This window comes from Micromys minutus, assembly GCF_963924665.1.
Source record: "Micromys minutus genome assembly, chromosome: 12".
NCBI classification, from domain to species: domain Eukaryota; kingdom Metazoa; phylum Chordata; class Mammalia; order Rodentia; family Muridae; genus Micromys; species Micromys minutus.
In genome coordinates, this window is record NC_137981.1 from 1,184,159 (window position 1) to 1,190,158 (window position 6,000).

Below are 6,000 nucleotides of genomic sequence, written 5' to 3' on the forward strand. Positions count from 1 at the left end.
TACTAGGCTGTATTTTCCCTCATTGTATTGGGATTTCCACCTATCATTCGTTGTAGTGCTGGGTTTGTGGTCAGATATTGTGTAAATTTTGATTTGTCTTGAAATATCTTCATTTCTCCATTTATGGTGATTGATAGTTTTTCTGGGTATAGCAGCTTGGGCTGGCACTTGTGCTCTCTTAGGGTGTGCATGATGTCTGTCCAGGCTCTTCTAGCTTTCATAGTCTCTGTTGAAAAATTGGGTGTGAGTCTGATGGGCCTGCCTTTTTATGTTACCTGACCTTTTTTCCCTTACTGCTTTTAGTATTCTTTCTTTGCTTTGGGCACTTGATGTTTTTACTATTATGTGTCGGGAGGTATTTCTTTTCTGGTCCAACCTATTTGTAGTTCTGAAGGCTTTTTTTATGCTCGTGGTCATCTCATTCTTGAGGGTTGGGAAGTTTTCTTCTACAATTTTGTTGAAGATATCTACTGTGCCTCTTAGTTGATACTCTTCTCCCTCTTCTATTCCTATTATCCTTAGGTTCAGTCTTCTCATTGTGTCTTGGATTTCCTGGACATTTTGGGTTAGGAGCTTTTTGTTTTTTGCATCTTCTCTGGCTGTTTTGTTTATGTTTGCGATGTTTTCTTCTGCCCTTGAGATTCTCTCTTCGATCTCTTGTAATCTATTGGAAATGCTTGCTTCTGTGACTCCTGATTTCTTTTTTTGGTGTTCTGCCTCTAGGGTTATCTCTTTTAGCGTTTTCTTTATTGTGTCAATTTCTGTTTTAATTTCCCTCTTCCATTCCTTTATTTCTTTGGTTCTGTTTTCCTCTAGTTCTTTGAGTGTTTTTCTTGTTTCTTCTTTAAAAGCTTCTGAATCTTTTTGCTTTTCCTCCCTTTCTTGTTTAAGTATCTCTATCAGCATCTTGAGGTATGATTTCAGGTCTGTGTCTTCTTTTTCTGGAGTGTTTGGAATTCTGATGTTTGCTGTTATGGGAGAGCTGGGTTCTGGTGTTGCTAGATTGTCTTGGTTTCCTTGGGATATACTCTTTTGCTTTTCTCTTGTCATTTTGTTGTCAGTGATATGTTCTTGCCTTTCCCTTGTATCTGGTCTGTGTCCCTGGATCTTCACTGGTCAGGTGTCAGATGGGCCGAGCCCTGTTCTATGCCTCAGAGTCGTTGGGTGGGAACAGAAGTTCCAACGTTCTGTTCCTGGTCGCTGGCTCAGGCAGGGCAGGGCAGGGCAATGCAGGGGGTGCACTTTCCGTGTGCACTTCGCAGAGATCCCTCTGCTCCCTTGCAGCCTAGGTCTCCCACTCACCAGCTGTTCAGCCTTTACGAGCTGCCATTCCGGGTGGCAGATAGGCCAGGCTCAGCTCTGTGTCCTCACCTTCCAACTTTCTGACACTAGATAGGAGAAGAAAAAGAATAGAGGTGAAACGAAAGAGATTTCCTGAATAAAGTCAGGGGTCAGCAAGGGGACAATGTTATTATGAGAATACTTCCCACTAAGGGCATAAAGTACTTTGGGGCAAGTTTGTTCTTTATTGTCAAGATATCTATTTTTTCTTTCATTCTGATGTTATATCCTTACAGTATTTATGCTGCACTAATTCCACAGGTTTTTTTCTATAACTCAGTGTCTATAAGTTGCAGTTATTCGTTGACTGAAATGGCTTATAATTTTTGCTTTGGAGGGAAGAGACAGAGGCAGGGCTGAACCAGGACTCCAGGGGTGCTTTCTGTTGGTAAGAAATTGTCTTAGATATCTCTCTTTGACCTACATTTTTATTGTTTTAATGGTAACCCTTGTCACTTTTCCTGCACACCCTGGAAACCTAGGCCTTCTTCCTGCTTTATATTTAGAAAAAAAACATTGCCCTTAAAAATATTTTGGTCATCTTTGTGGCACAAAGTGCTATCTTTCTCACTAGTATGGCCTCAGGCATTTTGAGATATGAAACCTTTAGCAGTTTGTGCACTATCTCTTTGCAAATAACTATATATTCTGTGATTGAGATGTCTCCTATTTTGATATCAGGGACCTTTTATGACTACTAGGAAAGCCAATGATGATTTAGGAACCCCAAACTGCCCCTCCCCCATTACTGCAGTACAGTTGATTTGAGATTAACCCTTTCTCTCTAAATTTCCTCCCACCCTTTCAGCTTTTCCTGGCTCTAAGTTCCTTATGGCACAGTTTCTTTCCTCTTTTCTTCTGTGAGAAAGTACAATTCTCTTATTCAGTCAGCTGGACTGAGCCTTTCTGTTTGCCCTTTTCTAGTGCTCCTTTTCTCTTTGGCATTTCTCTAACATCTTCAAGTGTTCCATTTGCACAGCAAAATTTACAACAATTTCCAAAAAAAAAAAAAAAAAAGAATGAAAAAAGCAGAGTGAACCCTTCCTTTTTACCATTTCAGCTGTTTTTCTCCAGTTCCTCCCATTTTCACCTGAAATTTTTTCAGTTGGCTAGCCACTCTCCCAACTGGTTTTGAAACAGAATATAGGTAGAAGAAAGGGAAGGAAACCAGACAATTCCTTTGAAAGCAAAGCAGGGGTTATTCCAGTTGTAGCTCTCACATGAAATGTTTTTGTTAGCTTCTTGAAAAGTGATAGTCTTTGTTCCCAGCCAATTTATCTAAGATATTTTAAATCAAATTTACCATTTTGCCTAGCCCCATGATTTAGTTACCACTTATAGCTAAACTTTGGCTACTTTGTGTATTCTTCTTTCTTCCATTTTTCTTCTACCCTTTCAAGACTCTATCACTAGAGAGGAGAGAAAAAAAGATAGAGGAGAAAGAGGGCATCATTATTGTTGGGACCCATATCTGGGACAAAGAGCTGAGGTGCATATTTAACATACCAAAGTAGACCTTGCCTCTTGGTTATTCTGGCATCTTTCAGTTTTTACCTGACATATGAACCCTCTACTCTGAACTTCCCAGCCCAGGGGCTGGGCTTCCTCTCCTTCAGAGGTTCTTTCCTATAGAATCTAGGTATTTGGTCTGTCGCTCCTCTCTCAATCATCTTCTCTCTCTACACTCACTTACTCTCTTTGTTTCTCCTTCTGATTGATCTCCCTACTTTTGACAACTTCTCTAGCCTCATTCCTTGGGACCAGTGAACCTGCCCTGGAGAAGATTCCCTCAAAACCTACCATCATATACTATAATCAGGCTTAAACTGACTTATTTCATCTGTGAAGAAATAACTTATTATCTAGTTCCAAGACTTGGGGGTGAAGTTGGAACCCCCAACCATGTGGGCATAAGAGACCACTTCTTTTCCTTATCTTTCTCTCTGCCTGATGAGATCGACTCATTGGGTTCTTCTTTTAGGTCTCCAGACCCCAGGGATTTTCTGAAAGAATTTTTCAGGCCAGGAAAAACACAATTTTCTTTGAACTAAGGGACCTTGGGTTCAAAGGCATTTGACCTGGGGCTACCCTTCAATTACTGAAAGACTCCCAGCTTATGTGCAGGATGAGCCTTCAGTCCTGGCAAATCCTTTAAAAATGTGTGCCACTGGATATAAAATGAAAATTTGTATTCAATTTAGTGTAAAATTCCTACGTCTAATTTTCTGGAACTAGGCTCTTACCCCTCCCCCTCCTTCACCACAACAGTTTCAGCAGCTGAGTACCTCTGAACACACAGTTCCAGGTGCCACCCAGGCCTGCTCAACACTAAACCTCCCTCCAGTTCATGAAAGGCCTAGGTGGGAATGGTAGTGCCGAGGTAACAGTTTGCTCATTTTAATTTGCTTGCCAAGCCTGCTTAACTGCATCCTAGCTAGCACTCTGTCAACAGCTCCTGCTTGGTCTGATCTTGAGCATGGAATAAAGATGATAGAGCCATGGCTTCACCACCATCTTAATTAAGAGCACTCACCTTCAGTATGGGTTGGGGTGGGATGGGAGCTTAATGGCTCTGACAGTCAACCAAACTTTGTATCATAATAGTAATTTGCCTGGTATTGATTTTGAAGACCTTTAAATTATTTACACTTATTAGAATTTGATTTTACTTTTCTAAAAATTATGGTTGTGTTATATATCTTTACTCATTTAAAGTACTTTATTTTACTTTATTTTAATATTATTGGTAGAGCAGATATTCTCAAACCTTAATTACCCACCTATATGTTTTCAAGGTTAAGCCTTGAATGGGTAACTAGAAACAAGCAAAGTTTGTCTAATCAAATATGCTTTAGATAGATATATGGTTCTTGTGAGACCTAGGTAACAATTCCATTTTTAATTCAGGTACCCACAAGTTTCAACTTCTCACCTAGTTCTGGAATGCAGGCCTCTGTAACTACTAACCTCCCATCCTAGTCACGTAAAAATGACCATAGACAAGGAATAAACACGGGATCAGGGCCATCTTGCATGGCAACAACCAATCAGGAGAAACCTGTGTTTTTCTAAGGATGTCAGGTCACCTTGCTGATAAATGACACGAGTCATGAGGGCTGACATTTGAAACCACTTTGCAACTGTTCCTTCTTGCTTGACACATAAACACGTTTGAAATACTAACCAATCAGAAGCATACTTATATGGAAAATTACCAAGTGTGCAGTGTTCCTTACAAAAAGCTCTACCTCCCCTGAGCTCAGGACTCTTATTTCAGATCCACTGAGTTGGTGAGAGTGAGAATTCCTGCTTCAGCTTGTAATAAAAGTCCCTTGTGAGACTTGCATTGGAATTGACTCTTTGGTAGTCTTTGGGATTTCTGCAATCTGGGCATAACAGTCCTCAGACACTCTAAAGACATGTTGAATATGGCATATAAGATGCTTAAACTTACCAGAACAAACAGCTCCCCATTAGTTTTCCAAGAAGATATAGGCACAATAACAAAGAACTTCACCTAAATTGTGGTATGGTAACCACTGGGCATACTGACCCAATGTCTCTCCTCCTACCAGGACCCTGTAGAAACTGTAGACAAACAAGGCACTGGACTAGCTTCAAGGTCAGTCTTATAAGTTCCTTCTCCACAGGAAGGCCTTTTATATTTCTTAGATTTGGCAGCTGAAGACTGATTCTACCCTGAAATCTGTGTCCCCAACTAAGCCATCAACACCACTGGAACCTAGTTGGGTAGCAATCTATGTGATAACTGTTTGTCATTTTAATTAATATAAAAGCCATTTGGATTATACTTCCTGATTATTATGGTAAAATTTATCCTTCTCAGGTCTCTAAGGGATTTACAAACTAGTGAAAGAAGCAATGTTTTACTATTCCTTTACCTAAAGGAGCTCAATTTGTAATGACTGCTCCCAGTGATGAAACCTTGTGTCTCATGGTGAATAATTTTTGTCTTAGTTGGGGCTTTACTGCTGTGAAGAGACACCATGACCAATGCAACTCTTAATAAAGATAACATTTAACTGGGGCTGGCCTACAGGCTCAGAGGTACAGCTCATTATTATCAAGGTGAGAGCATGGCAATATCCAGGCAGGCAAGGTGGAGGAGGAGTTGAGAGTTCCACCTCTTGTTCCAAAGGCAACTTAGAGGAGACTGGCTTCCAAGGAGCTAGGATGAGGGTCTTAAAGCCCATGCCCAAAATGACACACTTCCTCCAACAAGACCACACCTACTCCTTTTCCTTTCAAACCATCACAGTTGGATATGAGAAAGCAAAGTTTAAAGTTTATTTAATTTCTGAAGGTATGAAAGCTTCTAAGAGAGTTTATGAAGGTCTCAGGTGGTATTTTCAGGTTGGTAAATGCAAATTATTAACATTAGAGGGTGCAAAACTTGATTGATGATAGGAAAGTGAATTAAGGTCCAAGGAAGAAATGAAAATGATTCAAATTTCTTCCCCTCACTGTGCTACTGTTGTATTAAGACTTCAAAGTTCAGAGATTTAACTTTAAATAGGGTAATACTAGTGTATATAAAATTTATCTTTTTTTTTTTAAACTTAAAAGATTCTTATATGCTTCAGAGAATCCACTCAAATCCACTTCTCACAGATCAAATGGACTCCAGATAAGTATTGC